The sequence below is a fragment of the Triturus cristatus genome, chromosome 9, assembly GCF_964204655.1.
Source record: "Triturus cristatus chromosome 9, aTriCri1.1, whole genome shotgun sequence".
NCBI lineage: Eukaryota > Metazoa > Chordata > Amphibia > Caudata > Salamandridae > Triturus > Triturus cristatus.
The window spans coordinates 721,525,807-721,544,221 of NC_140592.1; positions in this window are offsets into that span (position 1 = coordinate 721,525,807).

Sequence of the window (18,415 nt, forward strand, 5' to 3'; positions counted from 1 at the left end):
GACAACAGACTTTAAGAATTTCTTGCACTGCTTCAAAGACTCTGAACAGTTCGTAGTAACAACCCTAAGCCACACTTGGTCTTCGATCCCTCTTCGCCAGCTTTAAGCCACACCAGGTGTAAAGTTTTCTGGCTCCCATAGATAATATACTCAATGTGTGGATTTTTGTGACACATTGTTTGCACCTGATGTACCACTAACTGGTACAGCGCTCTCAGTGATTATTACTTGAAATATACAGGATGCATTTATCTCTCCAGACCATATACATAGTGGGTGGCGGGGTGGTAATCAGAATTATCAGATAATTTGGATTGGAATCAGGGAGGGCATCATGGTGGGGCCCGGCCGGCAATAAAAGTAAAACAAACATAGTGTGTCTTATGCTGCTCGGCCTCACCTCCCTGTCTGTTCTTTGGCTTCTTAGCCTCCCTCGATCACCTCATCATTCGACTGCTACCAGAAGGCTCCAGTCTTTGTAGCTATTTGTCTCTGTGTGGGAGAGTGCAGTGTGTGCTCCTGAGCCTGTGACACGAGCACAGTCGAGAAAGGTTCTCAGAAAAGAACCACTTCGCTATGGTAACTTTCAAAACTGAAAAATTGCAGGGCAGTACATCCTGTCCATGGGTTCCACGTCAAAAGTAAACTAATTTGGGCCTGAAGTACATTTCACACATTTAATAAGTGAAAGGAGGAGTACTCGTGACAACGACTTCGTCGATGCAGCCAGCGCAACGGGGCACGCGCAACATTTATTCAAAGACTAAAGAAAGACCACTTAGGGTAGAGGGGCACAATGTTTAAACTGGCGGGTCTGTCACAGTTATTGATGCGTCTCAAGAGCAGGGTGTACCGTGTTCTCGGCCAGGGCGTGGGGTGAAAGGGCTGACACTGAATTGGCCCCTTATGGACAGGTGGCATGGATGCCGTGGGGGGTCAGTGGTGATGGCGAAGCTCTTTGCTTCAGAGCTGAGGGCCACTCACACACAGCAGTATGTGGGGATCTGGCCCTGTCTGCGCTGGCTGCAGAGCCGAAGAGAGGTGGGCAGACTCTGGTTGGGCTCCATTGCAGCAGGGCAGGTGGGCAGTGGCTGCATTCGCTGCAGAGCCAAGGAGAGGTGGGCAGACTCTGGGTGGGCTCCATTGTAGCAGGGCAGGTGGGCAGTGTCTGTGCTAGGTGCAGAGCCCCAGGGGAGGTGGGCAGTTTCTGTGCTTGGTGCAGAGCCCCAGGGGAGGTGGGGAGTGTCTGTGCTGGGTGCAGAGCCTCAGAGGAGGTGGGCAGTGTCTGTGTTGCCTGCAGAGCCCCAGGGGAGGTGGGCAGTGTCTGTGCTGGGTGCAGAGCCTCAGGAGAGGTGGGCAGTGTCTGTGTTGCCTGCAGAGCCCCAGGGGAGGTGGGCAGTGTCTGTGTTGCCTGCAGAGCCCCAGGAGAGGTGGGCAATGTCTGTGTTGCCTGCAGGGCCCCAGGGGAGGTGGGCAGTGTCTGTGCTGGGTGCAGAGCCCCAGGGGAGGTGGGCAGTGTCTGTGCTGGGTGCAGAGCCCCAGGGGAGGTGGGCAGTGTCTGTGTTGCCTGCAGAGCCCCAGGGCAGGTGGGCAGTGTCTGTGCTAGGTGCAGAGCCCCAGGGGATGTGGGCAGTGTCTGTGCTGGGTGCAGAGCCCCAGGGGAGGTGGGCAGTGTCAGTGTTGCCTGCAGAGCCCCAGGGGAGATGGGCAGTGTCTGCGCTGGGTGCAGATCCCCTGGGGAGGTGGGCAGTGTCTGTGTTGCCTGCAAACCCTCTGGGGAGGTGGGCAATGTCTGTGCTGGGTGCAGAGCCCCAGGGGAGGTGGGCAGTGTCTCTGTTGCCTGCAGAGCCCCAGGGGAGGTGGGCAGTGTCTGTGCTGGGTGCAGAGCCCCAGGGGAGGTGGGCAGTGTCTGTGTTGCCTGCAGAGCCCCAGGGGAGATGGGCAGTGTCTGTGTTGCCTGCAGAGCCCCAGGGGAGATGGGCAGTGTCTGTGCTGGGTGCAGAGCCCCTGGGGAGGTGGGCAGTGTCTGTGTTGCCTGCAGAGCCTCAGGGGAGGTGGGCCATGTCTGTCCTGGGTGCAGAGCCCCAGGGGAGGTGGGCAGTGTCTGTGTTGCCTGCAGAGCCCCTGGGGAGGTGGGCAGTGTCTGTGTTGCCTGCAGAGCCCCTTGGGAGGTGGGAAGTGTCTGTGCTGGGTGCAGAGCCCCAGGGGAGGTGGGCAGTGTCTGTGTTGCCTGCAGAGCCCCAGGGGAGATGGGCAGTGTCTGTGCTGGGTGCAGAGCCCCAGGGGAGGTGGGCAGTGTCTGTGTTGCCTGCAGAGCCCCAGGGGAGGTGGGCGGTACACTATACTAAGCACAGATTTTTAGCTTAGGTGTTTTTAGCCACATCCGCCATTACATCAAACACACACTTTGGAGAGACCCCCCATATTTTTATCCCACTTAAAGCCCCAGAAACAACATCATGCCACTGTCACCTCATGGCCTAGCACTGTGCATCATGCATGACTCATGACAAGTGTCCAGATTGCCTATGTGCAGAGGCATAGTGAACCCTCCCCCACTGAACCCTGCCCCTTTCTTTAGGAACTACGGAGAAGTTCTTGATGGGCCTCTTCTGTCTGCAACTCTGCAGACAAAGGCTCAGCTCATAATTAGTATGAAAAGGTGGGCAAGTGAGTAGGTGAAGGGATGGATGGATGGCTGGATGGATTAGTGAAAGGGTGCATGGATGAATGAAAGGTTGAATAGATGGATAATGATAGAGGATGGATGGATGGATGGATGAGTGAGTGGAAGGATGGATGAGAGAAAAGGTAAATAGATGGATGTATGGGTGAAGGGTAGATGGATAGGTAAAAGGGTGGATGGATGAGTGAAAGGATGGATGGATGAGTGAAAGAGTGGATGATGAGCGAGTGAGTGGGTGGATGGATGAGTGAAATGATGGATTGATGAATTGATAAGTGAAAGGGTGAATGGATGGATGGATGAGTGAAAGGGTGGATGTAAGGATGGATGAGTGAGTGAAAGGGAAGGTAGATGGACAAAAGGATGGATAGATGAGTGAAAGGGGGGGTAGATGGACAAAAGGATGGATAGATGAGTGAAGGAGTGAAAGGATAGATGAATGAGAGAAAGGATGGATGAGTGATAGGGTCAATGGATAGATTCATGAGTTGATGGGTAGATGGATGGGTGGGTGGAAGGATGGCTAAGTGAAAGAATTGATGGAGAGAGAAAGGGAGGATGGATAAATGACTGAAAGGGTGAATGGGTGGAAGGATGAGGGACTGGGTGGATGTATGAGTAAGTGAAAGGGTGGCTGGATGGGTGAAAGGGTAAATGGCTGGATGGATGAGTGAATGGATGGATGGATGGGTGGAAGAGTGGAAGGGTGAGTGCACATATGGATACGGTGAAAGGGTGGATGGATGAGTGAAAGGGTGGATGGAGGGATGGATGAGTGAAATGATAGATGGAAGGATACATGATGGATAGGTTTGCAAATGGTTGAATATGTTTGGATATGGATGGGCTTACTTATATCCTATTGCACGACCTCCTCTGAGGTGTGTGTTAAACTTACCTTTTGTCCCGAAGTTATGTCCTGAATTTTGACCTCCTGTCCTGAATTTTGACCCGTGGTAGGGCAAAGTGGTAGGTGGTTGGCTGGTCCGCCGGGGGGGGGGGCTCCATGTGCTTTGCAGGGGGGGGCCCTCAAGTTTCGTTACGCCACTGATTGCTGGAGAATAAAATGAGGCAGCTGCCCCTTTTCACAGGCCAGTCCCTAGCTGGCGACATCAAAGCTGGGACGTGCCTCTGCACACACTTCTCGGCACCTCCCCTAGCTTACCTGAATAACCTGAGCTCTCTCAGGCAGGTTCCAAGTTGTTTGGAGGGGAGATGGTGTTGAAGTGAGTCGGCAGGGGGCTGGAGATAGATGGGAGGGCAAGGTAGGAGGCTATTAGGGGGCTGAAAACAGCGACCTCGCATGTTAAAACCGATTGGAAGCTCTTTATGCGAAATCACAGGAGCCAAGATAGAGGGGCATTACTGTTGGCTTGGCACCTTTGTGTAGACAGTTCTTTTCACCCCTTTAAATATTGGCACCATGGGCCAGGGCCCAGCTCGCCCATGCAAAAGCCGGCCCTGGTTGTAAACATCTTTAAACACAAGACTGTAGAAGCAAGCAGCGCCATGCAGGCTGGGATTGCTGTGATCTCATTGGCTGTAGAATGGATGGACAAATCGAGCTTGGTGGCTAGAAAAGCAGAAAATGGTCAATGTTTTTATCCTTTTGATAGGGTAGGAAAATTGTGAATTACACTGCTGCATTTGTCTAATATTACTCCTCATATTGCCTGCAGCAAGCAGAAATACCTGCGATTCTTCAACCCTCAGAGACCCCCTGACAGCATGTTTTAAGACGTCGAGTTGCTTGATTTAAAAATGTGGTCTAAGTTTTTACTACCCAAGTCATAATTGTGGGCCACTTTTCTTATGGTGCCATAGCCAATTGTTGCCTCCTTTCGAACCTGGATCTCTGCTATCTCTCTCTCTCTTCCATTCCCCTATCTACTCCAACAGCGGCAGGCAGCACAGTGACCCCTTGTGCCAAGGAGCTAGATTGCAGCCCCAGTGGGAATAACTCCCAACGTCATACATAGACAGGCCGCCAAGTCAAAGAGTTACAAAACCACAGTCACTTCTTTCCAGTGCTTCCGCAGTTGTCCGAAAATGAGACTCGAATCTGGGGAACTTTATTGCAATACTGCACGTCATGAAGACACGGCTCGGTCTGAAGAAAGAACAAACGTCTGGGTCAGATTTTTCTTCTCATATCTGTCACGTCGGGCTGTCAGATGCCTCTGAGCTTCCTGTGCAGGCCGCCGGCTGATCGCCAGCACGCGATGTGAGTGTAAATAAAGAGTCCGCGCTGTCTAATCAGCAGCCTGCGGTTCCTTGATTGCAGGAGGCGAGCGATTACAGCGCGAGATCAATGAAAGGCGCAGACAGCTTATTAAGAAGCGTGTCCTTCCAATCATAGGCACGCGCACGCCGCCACGGGGAAACAGAAGCGCGTGAGAGCTCGGTATCTGCAAGGAGCTCGAGACAAAAGGGAGATCTTATGCAAGCCCCTCTACCAACCACCTGTCTCAGCTCACACGGGGAGAAAGGCTAGAAATGAGCTAAGAGTCTGGCTTAGATGACATCCGAAATATACAGGGCTAGGTCAATGGTAGGATAAATCCGCAATTGTATGTATTGGTGCTTAATTTGTAAAAAATTAAAAATAAAAGTTCTCGGGCCCTCGTCAGGAGACCACCGCAGCTTGCACCACCCAATGCCTCTGTCAGATCTGCCATCACCGTACCTACTCAAATATTAATCATCCCACTGCTACTAGTGTGACAATTCAGACTGTTCGAGCCCCCCAAAGCTATTAGAATGGTTTGGTTGACAGGCATTACTTGTGTTTAATGTATATTGATTCATTAAAACTACTGTTGTTCTGCTTATCTTGAAACCATACACACATCACCACCATGTAGCAGCTGTCAAAAGTGCCAGTGTTGACAATGAAGTGCCAATGCCCAGCACCGGAAACCACCGGCTAAAATTAAGAACTCTGGGCCAGATGCACGCCCTTCTTTGCGGTCACAAAGGGGATTTCAGCCCCTTTGAGACCGCAAAATAGCTCAGCCCAATGTACCAACCCTATTTTGGGAGTAGCTAATCAATTAGCGACTCGCAAAATAGAGTTAGCGGCTCGCTATTAGGAAGGGGTGTGCCAACGGCGCCACTTCCTAAAAGCAACTCCAAAACCTACGTATGAATGTTTCACACTCACAGTTTATGGTAAACCACTCGCAAACGGGACCCCTTCCCCTTTGGGGAAAGGACACTGCAGATTTATTTTCCAGTTATAAAAGTGTATAAAGTAAGGATAGAGAAAGAAGTGGCCTGGCTCGCCTGTGCCCCGTTCTTGAATTGGATCTAGAGCCAGACTAGAGCCACAGCTTCAGCTCGAGCCAGGCTAAGGTTTGACTTGGCTCGCCCACCTATAAATGTTATGATTTCACACCAGTCGAGAAGTGGACCTCTGAAAGCAGCACACATAGCCCAACTTTGTTGAGGGAGGTTTAGATGGTATATACAATATCATTATACGTAGCAAACACCAGGTATTACCGGACAGAATGGCCTGACTTGTAATCTAAATAAAAATTTAAAAAACCCTCATGATCCTTTTTATGATATACATACTTACAAAATGCGAGGCCAATATTGCCTGGCCCAGAACTGCATCGCACGATTTTTCAGTAAACATAACTGCTTGACTGATTTTTCACATTTGCGATTAAAAAGGGTCAAGGTAGTTTGATAAAAATCCGAGTGTTAGAACTGGGGGTCTCTAGTTGGCTGAGGTAGGTACCTTAGCCCAAACAAGGACCCTTTCCTCTAGTCAGGGTAAGGAGGGACACACCTTTAGATAACCCCTGCTCACCCCCTGGTAGCTTGGCACGAGCAGCCAGGCTTATCTCCAAGGCAATGTGTAAAGTATTTGCAACCACACTCCCAGTAACACAGTGATAACACCACAAATGGACACCACACTGGTTTCATAAAAATAACAGTATCTTTATAAAAAGGAATACGATGAGACCAAACGATAGAAAACCAACATATGCGTATTTGTAATAATTCACTTGGCCGGTTACTAGGCCAGCAATCACTAGTAGGTTCTTGCGGTATTAATGAGCAATTTACGATCTCCAATGCAGTCCCAATGCAATGCTATGCAGTTCGTTATATAATAATAGAACAGTCCTTAATGCAAGAATCAGGCAGTTCGTAATGCAATAATAATGCGATTCGTAATGCAATAATCAGGCAGTTCGTAATGCAATAATAATGCAGTTTGTGATGCAATAATTAGGCAGTTCGTCATGCAATAATAATGCGATTCGAGATGCAAGAATCAGGCAGTTCGTAATGCAATAATAATGCGATTCGAGATGCAAGAATCAGGCAGTTCGTAATGCAATAATAATGTGATTCACGATGCAATCTGCGCGGTCAACTCGGGCCCCCACTAGGCCCCAACAGCAGAAACAACGGTCATAGACTTACAGGGGCGGCCCCGGTTCTGCTGAGCAGGTCCGGGCCGCTCAGGGACTCAGCACATCTAACGCGGTGCAGCGAGAGAGAGCTCGGGCGTGTACTCCTCCTACACGCCTCCTCAGGCCACACACACATGCGGCTCCCGACCGGAGTCCAAGCCTTACCTAGGGGGGTGCGCTGCCTTGCTCTCTCTCTCTTCCCACTCGTCGGACGTCCTGCTGGGCGATCCCGATCACGTTGCGGCTCTGTTGCTAGGTGGTGCTGTAGCCGGACAGGTTATGGCGCTGCCTTCTCCGTCGCTGATGATCTTGGGCAGATTCCTTTCGACGAACAACGATCACAATCCCTTCTTCCTTAGCTTCAAGCAATCCTTTAGCACGTTGCGGCTCGGGCCGGCGGCGGTAATCCTCACTCACAGCCTCAGTTACGAGGACGGCTCGGGCCACAAACAGCAAAACAGCAGCGTAGACGATGTTTCATGCTGCAGGGGCAATGCAATCCTGGGGCACCTCGTAAACAGTACCACGGACCACATGGCAGTCTCAGGCGTGCAAGAGCACCACGCATACAGCGTCGCTGAGACACGGTTGGAAACTTTTGTGTTCCTGAGTTTCCACAACGGGGGACCAGCTCTCCGCGGGCCCTTGGAGACACGCTACTTCAGGACACAGCACACAGCAAAGTCCTCACAAGCAGGGGGACACAGCACACAGCAAAGTCCTTGGCCTCTCCTTAGTCAAACAGCAAACTGCAGGACAGCCCCAGAACACACAGCAAGGGCAGTCCTTCTCTTCAGTCTCTTCAGCTGTTCTTCCTTGGCAGTGGTTCCTCTTGATCACAAAGTAGGTTCAATTCTTTTTCAGCATGGATTGCAGTCTTGAGTTCAGGGGTTTCAGCTCTTACATTTATATCCCACATGCCTTTGAAGTCTTTGCGTTCAGGGGGCCCAGTCCAAACCAGTTCTGGGTGCCTTCCTGCCAGGGCACACCTTCTTCGTTTGATAGTGAGGGTCTGGGGCCCAGACGCTCAGCAGGAGGTGGAGCCTTACTTTTGTGGCAGCAACACAGCCCTCTTCACATCCAGGGGGCTACTCCTCCCCCCTACATCAAATGCAGGCCCAGGCTGTTGCTGTCTCACCTTCTCCGCCCTGTGGTCAGGAAACTTCCCAGACCCTGTCACATCTAAACCTAGGCAGGCAATATACAACCAGGCAGAGGCACACAAGATGGTTCAAGACAAGAAACCAGCCACTTTTAAAAACTTGGTTTCTAAGCACACAATTTAAAAACTATCTTCACAAAAAGATGTGATATTAAATTCTGAGTACAGGCACACTAAACTCCATCTCTCCATCTTATGCTTATGGGAAGATATGCTGGAACCATGGGACACAGCATTCCCCATTCTGTCCTATAGGCAAGGTGGCCTTACAACAGTGAAAAACAAATTTGGCAGCCTTTCACTGTCAAGACATGGTACAGACCTCAGTACATGTCCTACCTTTCACATACACTGCACCCTGCCCAGGGGCGTAACTTGGGCCTACTATAGGGGTGTCTGATGCACATAAAAAGGGAAGGTAAGGCCTGGCAAGTGGGTGCACTTGTTAGGACAACAAGGCAGTTAACAAACTGCGCGCAGGCACTGCAGTGGCAGGCCTGAGATCTCTCTTTAGGGCTACTTGTGTGGGTGGCACAATGAGAGCTGCAGGCCTGCTAGTAGCATTTGCATTACCAGCCCTGGCACACATAGTGCACTTTACTAGGGACTTTACTAGTAAGGCAAACATACCAATTATGGACAACCACTTACCATAACACTTTAAACAGGGAGCACTTGCACTTTGACACTGATCAGCAGTGGCAAAGTGCCCAAAGAATCAAAGCCAGTAAAACTAAATCAATCACAGCATCAAAAATAGAGGAGGTAGAGGCAAAAAGTCAGGGGTAACCACACCAAGAAATGCCAGGTCTAACACGTGTCCCCTCCAGCTGAAAAGTGGGGAGAACTATCCACCCTCTTGTGAGTTCTCATCACTAAGGCAGAAAAATCTGGAAAGACCATCAGCATTGGTGTGTTCTGTTCCAGGGCGGTGTTCCACCATAAAGTCCATTCCCTGTAGGGAGATGGACCACCTCAATAGTTTTGGGTTCTCACCCCTCATCTGCATCAACCATCTGAGGGGCCTGTGGTCTGTCTGAACCGGGAAGTGAGTCCCAAACAAGTAGGGCCTCAGCTTCTTTAGCGCCCAGACCACAGCAAAAGCTTCCATTTCAATTGCACTCCACCTTTGTCTGGGTCTTGGGGGTTCCCAAGCCAGAATGGTATACATTTTTGCCTGTAGGGGCGCCACCTGGCCGCTCCCTACCTGGTATCCTAAGTACACCACAGAACCCTGCCCTATCTGGCACTTACTGGCCTTGATAGTGAGGCCTACCCTCTGCAGGGCCTTCAACACTTCACAGAGGTGCTGCAAATGTTCCTCCCAACTGGAGCTGAACACAGCAATGTCATCCAGGTAGGCGGAGCTGAATTCCTCCAGCCCACACAGCACCTGGTTAACCAATCTCTGGAAGGTGGCAGGGGCGTGCTTCAATCCAAAGGGCATAACCCTGAATTGGTAGTGGTGCAGATTGGGGTGTACAAAATCTCCCTACTTCCACGGATAGAGTAATTTCACAGTTACACGCACATACACTCATCATACACTTGGGCCCATTTCACTAACATACACTCAAATACCCTACCATCACTGAACCTGTGGAAGAAAACTCCTAAACACCCTGCATCTATACTGAGGTCGATAGGACCTAGTTATTGTAACTGTCCTGAGTCATGATCTAAACAATCTATACAACAATAATCAAAATAGAGTACTCAATAATTGACAAGAAATAACCACCGACACTGTAATTAAAAATTATGGTACTTTATCTAAAATTAGTCAAAGTAAATCAATCAGAGTAAATCATCATTCTCATAATTACCTATTCTAGCTAAATGTCAGAATGGGTCAGGACAGGTCTCTCAGTAGAAGTCTCCCGAGTCGCCGTCCTCACAGCATGGATCCTCACCAACGCAGATTTGGGAAGAAGTGGCGAAGTGGCAAAGACCCTCTCTAAGCTAACAATATTTATAGTATTTTAAACAAAAGAAAGCAACATAAAGTGTTCTAAACGTCCGCTGAACCGCTGAGCAGAGCGAGCAGGAAAGGATGTAGCATCGCTACATTTGGAAAATCTCCGCTCAGAGAAATCACAAAAATAAAAAGACAGAACACCAACCAAAAATTAAAAAGTATCTTTCGACATCCACATTTCCTCGGAACTAACATGATGAGCTCAGAGTTCATTCATTATGGCTCCTTTGTCCTCCAAGGCTATTCAAATGTGTCTGGAGACTTGCCCAGAACTGCTGCTGTCCTCACGGAAAATTTTAACCAGGCAAAGACTGTGGTCAGATGACTCTCGATCATGTTCAGCAAGGCCTTCTCATCACAAATTTTACTCGAGCCCAGGCTGCAAACGGCAGCCATCTTATATTAGGCCAAGACGTACCATCTTAATTAAAAGAGACAAAAACAACGTTACCACAGCATAGTGATTAAACAGTGTTAACCCCACTAATACCCTTATGTGTATGTAATTATCTAGCCTTTGCAACACAGAAAAGCATTAATCCAAAAGCGTTTTGTGCTTTAAAATAAACAGCACACAGCAACGTTTATTTAATAAAACATGCACATTATCAATAAGCAAACAAAAGCATTCCCACGTGTCGTTTTTCTTCTCATTAGTACGTGTTGAGAAGTTTAAACATTTACACAAAACAAATAATTAGTAATTAATAATTAATAATTTTAATTATGACAAATAGACAAACCAGAGCTTAAAAACCCAATAGATTTTCAACAGAAAACTCTGCTCCAGCAATCCCCCCTTTGGTGAATTTATCACCAAATAAACAACCCAAAAAAAAAAAATTAGTGAAATTTTAGTCCCATTTTAGGAGAAATTGGAAATGTCTTTTTCTCCTTACACAACACTACACACCAGACACCCTTTCATCATCCCTCTTTGTCTCCAAGTAAACACTCTCCCCCAATTCTTCTAATTCTATTTCTTGTGGTTCTCTTTTCAACCTTTTATTTCTCTTTTCATTATTTCTTTTAATTAATTTCTTTTTCCCTCCCCTGTTTTTACAACACAAACACACTAATCTTAGTATCAATAAAGCAACAATTATACAGGTCAAAGGAAACAATATTTTACCTATAATAGTACTACCTATTTTTGCAATAAAACTCTTAACAGCTATCACCTTATTAGCTAATTTAGTCCAAATGCTCTCAGCTTCAAGTGGTACTAATTCTTCATGCAAATCAGTAATATTTTTGATATAGACCTTCAGGTCTTTGCTTTCGTCAGGAATGTAAGTGCAACAATGTTGAACTTTCAGCATTCCACAAACTCCACCCTCCTTAGCTAATAGAATATCAAGGGCAAGTCGATTTTGCATTGACATGGCACGTACGGCAATCAATTCCGTATTCACCAAAAGAAACCCTCCAGCGGTATTTGTCGATAAGCGATCCACCACTGTTGACAGTTTCCGAATTCCATAAGCATTCAAAGAAATTCCCACTGCAGGAATTAAAGCTCCAAAAATGTCACCTACTATTTCAGACCAAGTTTCTCTCTTAAAACGCGTTAGTAAATTAATATGTTCTACATCTTCTATTCTATCTATATGAAAGATCTTTGGAAAGACCAGGCCCACATAACACGTGCCATACCAATGGTCAGGCAACTTGTAATAAGCCTTGTTCCCACAAACATAATATACTCCTGGAAAAATTGTATCTTCTCCACCTCTGAAACCCCATCCTGTTGCAATGAAGTATGTATCATGACATTCACTAGTCCCAACAAAATATGTATCATATTGGGATTTCCTTCTTGTAATGCACAGCTTACCCTTCTGTGGTGCATCTAGAGCTAAAGTTGGACTAGCCCCATTTCTCAACTCTATTCCCATCTCAATGTCCCAAATTGTCTCACTCACTTTATATTTCCCTGTTTTCTCATGCATGCTCAATCTCCTTTCCTCCACCATATTTAGGAAAGCTTTCTCCTCTTCTTTCAGACTGCAAGTTAAATTGTTCTTAAAAATGTAATCTAATGTTAATTCTTCTTTTTCAATAAAAATCTCACTAAAAATATTAGCATCTTTAGCTGGATTCAGCTCTTTGTTCATTGGCAATTGCCCAAAAATTTTATCTTTGTTAGACATCTCATAATCTATTTTCCCTAACAAATAAAAAACACTACTTAACACACTACAAGAAATTCCATACGTAGCTGGTAAATGGTGATAAGTAACACACTCTGAAACGGATGCAGGTAATTGCATACAAACGTAGCAATCCCTAACTTCCATTGTCTTCACATATTCGTATAACAGCTTCGAAAAAACATTACTAGAAAAATCATTAATTGACCTATCTTTATGTACGTAAGTGTTACTAATTCTAGTTGGAACTACTTTTTGTGAACTTTTCTCTGCAAAAGTCACATTCTCAGTGTGTATTCCTAAAGTGTCTAATGTAACCCTAAAGGTAACTAATAAAGCTAGAACACCCCATAGTAGCATTAATAATCCAGTACAGCAGCAGCACATTTTACACCATCTTCTCAGGAAGGCACATCTACTTTGATTATTCTCTATGTTAGCCATTTTACTACTTTGACCGTGTCTTTTGGCTTAGCCTCTACTACTCCACTACTTGAGTTTCTAGAACTCTGAATTACTTCAAACAGTTAATTTTCAGGTTTTCTTCTTTTCACTTTCTCCAAGTGATTTCTTCTGTTCACTCAGTTTGGATATTCATCATTCTTCACTCCAATTTCTTCGACATCAAATTGTATTAGATCTCCAACAATATCCTCAGTATCCGACTTTTCATCAATGTCAGTCAAGATTACTTTCAGGATTTCACCTGTATCTTCTTCAACCACTTCTCGTACGGTCTCCTCTGGATTTCCTTGACTTTCTGCCTCTTCACCTTCAGACAGTGCCACGTACGTCCATTCCGGCGACCTATACTTCTGGTTAGGTTTTCTGATTCTTTTGATCCCTTCTGGTTCCTGTTCTTTTGACTCTTTTCTCTTTTCACCTTTTACTGGATTCTGACTCGATACTTCATTCACTTGTTCAGCTTTCGAGGTACTTGCTCTTATCAGTCTATATCTCAGCCTCTTTATTCTGTTGTTAGGCCAAAGATCTCCTCTTACAACCTTTTTCGGTCTTGTTTCTGTATTATTTCTCTCTCCAATCCAAGTTCTCTTTCTTAGAACTCGACCCTCCGATTTCTCATTCTCACTTTCATCCGATTCTGTTTCAAATGCCTCTTGTTCTTCAGCAGCTTTCTTTCGCTCCACAGTCTTTTTCACCACTGTTTGAGACTTCCCTAACTCTTTCCCTCCTCGGGTCTCCAACACGCAATCTTCTTGCTGTCTATTTGTCCCTTTACCTAGCTTATCAGGAATGTTCCCTACACCTCCTCGGGGGTCTTCCGCAATCTGTCCCTCTCTATCTTCTTCTGACCCTGCTTCTTCAGGTGTAATCTCAAGTCGTTCTTCAATCTCCTCTTCTGATTCAGGAGTCTCTGTGGAATTGCTCTTTTCTCTTCTTTTCCCTTCACTGCTTTTCGGAACTTCAGGCTCTTTTGCAGAATCTGATCTTTTTCCCAGGACTTTCAATGGTTCTCTTGAAGTCTTCTCTGACTCTTTTACTGGTTCTGTTTCTTCATCATCACTGGAATCTGACTCTTCAAAATACTCCTTACCAGTTCCGTCTTTTGGGTTTGGAACTCTCAGAGTATGACTCGCATGCACCCAGTTTTTCACACCAGCACACTTTACTGCAGTTGTCGTAGTCAGAATAACTTGTCTCGGCCTTCCCCACCTTGGAACCAAGCAATTTCTTCTTCTGTGCACTTTAATCCTCACCCAGTCCCCTGGACTCAGATCATGAGCTTGCTTCTTCTCAAGTGTGGTAGCTTCTTCTCCAACCTGGTGAAACACAGAATGAACTGCGTCAGCCAGGCCTTTACAGTAATCCAAAATCATGTCATCAGTTATTGTCATCAACTTATTTGTAGGTACATATGCATGTCGCATTGCACGTCCCATTATGATTTCGTGCGGACTTAAACCAGTAGTTCTATCTGGAGTAGATCTAATAGTCATTAGCACTAGAGGCAAGACATCAGGCCATTTCATACCAGTGGCTAAACACATCTTACCAATCCTGTTCTTGATTGTGCCGTTTATCTGCTCAACCACACCAGAAGCCTCTGGCCTGTATGCACAATGTAGCTTCTGCTGTATGCTTAATGCTTCACAAATCAAACTCATGAGTTCATCATAGAAGTGTCCACCTCTATCAGACTCAATCGTTACTGGAAACCCGTACCTAGGAATCAACTCTCTTAACAGTAACTTTGCCACTGTTATTCCATCATTTCTCCTAGTCGGATAGGCCTCCACCCATCTTGAAAACAAGCAGACTACCACTAGAACATACCTCAGTCTGTTCACTTGGGGCATTTCAATGAAATCAATCTGCATTCTCGTGAAAGGACCACCTTCTCTACCTATCGTTCCCAGACTCACCACTGTCTTTTTCCCAGTGTTAAATTGCTGGCAAATCAAACATCTTTGACAGATGCTCTCTGCAATTGTCCTGAACTTTGCATTGTACCAGGTTTGCTTAAAAGACCTGATCATCGCATCCCTTCCCAAATGTCTCTGTCCATGATACATCCTTGCCATTGTCGACAGTATGGAGTTCGGCATTACTGGTCTGCCATCTCTATAGACCCAAACGTGGTCTGTTTCTCTTGGGGCACAACCTGCCTTGATCCAGTCTTTCTTTTCTTCTTTTCCTGCCTCATCCTGCAACTGTTTCACTTCATCCCACGTCTCTAGGACATTAGTAAACATCACAGAACAAAAAGACATTTCACTTTCTCGTTCCCGATTAATTGACTGGTTGTTTTTCGCGCAATATTGAGCAATGTCATTTGCGTATCTATTGCCAACTGTCACAAAATCATCTCCTTGTCCATGAGCAGCACATTTCACAACTGCTAATTCTTTAGGCAACTGTATCGCCTCAAGTAATTTTCCAATCACTTCAGCATTCTTTATTGGAGTCCCACTCGACGTCAAGAAACCTATTTGTAGCCAAAGCTGGCCAAAATCATGCACAACTCCAAATCCATACTGACTATCAGTCATCACAGTCGTTCTCAAATCTTTCCCAATTACACAAGCTCTTGTCAATGCCACTAATTCCGCAACTTGTGCAGATTTCACTCCTTTCAATGGTGATGCTTCCATAACCTCTGAAACCTTGCATACTGCATATGCTGCACATAACACACCCTCATCATTCCTCAGGCATGATCCATCCACAAACAACACATGATCACTCTCATGCAAGGGAAGATCCCTTATGTCTGGTCTCGGTTTTGTACAGTAATCAAGCACATCCAAACAATTGTGATCATCTTCTGTCTTCACACCCACATTTTCAACATCCGGCAACAATGTCGCTGGATTCACATTCACACATCTTTCAAGAGTCACATTTGATGCTCCCAGAATGACTTTCTCATATTTAGTCAGCCGACTATTTGACATGTACTGGGTTCTGCTTCTTGTCAAAAGAATTGCCACATTATGAGGTACGAATACCCTTACAGGATATCCCATTATGATTCCTTCACTCTGTTCCAGGCTTCTGCATGTTGCAGCCACAGATTTCAAACAACCTGGTAAACCTACAGCTACAGGGTCAAGTGTCGATGAGAAGTACGCAATAGGCCTTCTCAGCTGTCCATGCTTCTGAATTAACACTGAAAGTGCACATCCATTTCTCTCACTGCAGTACAATTCAAACTCCTTTTCATAGTCTGGCATACCCAAAGCAGGGGCTTCACACATTCTGCTTTTCAGTTCCTCAAATGCTGCCATTTGTTCTCCATCTAGTTCCAATGGGTCTGTCATCTCACTTTTTGTCAGCTTAATCAGTGGCTTTGCTATCAGAGAAAAATTAATTATCCACTGACGACAATAACCCACCATACCCAGGAACATTCTCACTTCCCTCTGGGTCTTTGGGGCCTTCATTCCCCTGATGATTTTGATCCTGTCATCAGTCACCTTTCTCAGACCTTTTTCAATATTGTGTCCAAGATAATGCACCTCTTTCTTGCAAAATTGCAATTTGGCTGGAGATACCTTTAACCCTCCATCTGCCTGATGATTCAGTAAAGCTATGGTATCTACTTCACAAGCTTCACGTGTCTTTGATGCCACAAGTAGGTCATCAATATACTGCACTAGTACTGAGTTTTCAGGCATAATCAAGCTCTCCAATGATTTTTTCAATAACTGATTGAATATCGAAGGACTCTCTGTATACCCCTGTGGGATACGACACCATGCTAAAATACGCTGGCCAAACCTAAATGCAAAAATCGGCTGGCTGTCATGATGCAATGGAATTGAAAAGAAAGCATGACACAAATCAATCACTGTGTACCCCTCAGCATCATGTGGAATCTGATACAAAATCACTGACGGATTTGGCACAATAGGACAACATGCCACCACAATTTGGTTAACTTTCCTCAAATCTTGTACAATCCTGAACTTCCCATTAGGTTTCTTTAGCCCCATTATCGGTGAGTTACATGGGCTACTCAGTAATTCTCTCAGAACTCCCTGCTGAATCATTTTCTCAATTATAGGAGTTATTCCTTCAATTATTTCTGGTGTCATTTTATACTGAGGAATGTTAGGATAAGTAATTCCCTCTTTCACTGAAATTTTCACAGGATCTACATTATTCATCAATCCCACATCCTCTCCAGTAAAATCCCAAACTGCCCTTTTCACTGTATCTCTCAGCTCTCGAGGCAAATCCTCCGGATTAAACACAGCAAATGCACCAACCATTTCACTCTCTCTATCTCCTAGAGTCATTCGGTACAAAACATCCTCATCTGGTGTTTCAAAAGCTACTCCATCCGGTGTACAAAAAATTGTACAATTCATTTTACATAACAAATCCCTACCTAACAGGTTCACTGGACTAGTGTCACAGACGATAAATCTGTGCATGTCTGAACATTTCCCTATTTGTACTCTTACTGGTTCAGTAAGACGTGTCCTGATTTGTGTATTGGCTACACCAACTACTTGGATTGCTTCATCCGAGAGAGGAAGATTTCTAATATCTGTTGACCTGACAGTTGATCTCGTTGCACCTGTGTCTACTAAAAAAGTAACACTTTCTTCATTTATTTTCCCATCTACAAATGGTCCTGCCTGGTCTATTTCTAGAGTTGCACCAAGTATGCACTCTTCCTCCTCTCTTCGGCACCGTCAATAATCACCTTCAGACTCACTCCCTTCATTCTTTAACAAGTACTGTTGTACCTGGTTAGAACGCCTTGGTTTGTTTACCTGTTCATCATTGTAGAATCCCGAATCCTGATTGTACTTTTGTGACCCTCTATTCTGCGGCAAGGGCGGTTTTGGCTCTTGACTCTGCTGTCTCACAACAGAAGGTTGTTGCTGCTGCCGATTACTCCCTTCGTTCTGCACCTGTTTATTCAACGGTTTACCTTCATTATTCACTAATGGTGGATTGGTACACTCAGATCTCCAATGTCCCAGTTGGCCACAGTTGTGACATGGGAACTTCTTTTTGGCTTCCTCAAGATTCCCCTTTCCTTTCCCTGCATACCTAGGTCTATTCCCTGCATTATTTCCTGCATTATTCGCCTGTTCCACCAACTGTGCTTCTTGTCTTTCCGCAACTTTCACTTGTGCCCACATTGCTTTCTCTTTCAGCTTTCTCTGTTTTGCTTCAATTTCATCACTGAAGTATTTTGCATGTCTCAAAATCTCATCTATTTTCTTACTCTGCCAGTCCACTGTGTGTTCACAAATTCTTTCACTAATCTCAGGTCTCAGGCCATATACAAATCTATATACAAAATGACTCAAATCTTTGTCACCCAGGTGTTCATCTCCACTGAATTGTTTAAACGCCAGTATCAGCCTTTCGTAAAAAGCATGAACTGATTCCTTTGCTTCCTGTTGTGTTCGATCTATTTTAACCCAGTCTGTTTCTTTTGGAGGTACCTTACTCTTCAGGTATACCATCACCTGTTCATACTTTCTCATTACCTCTGGATCTGGTGCTCCTGTTCTC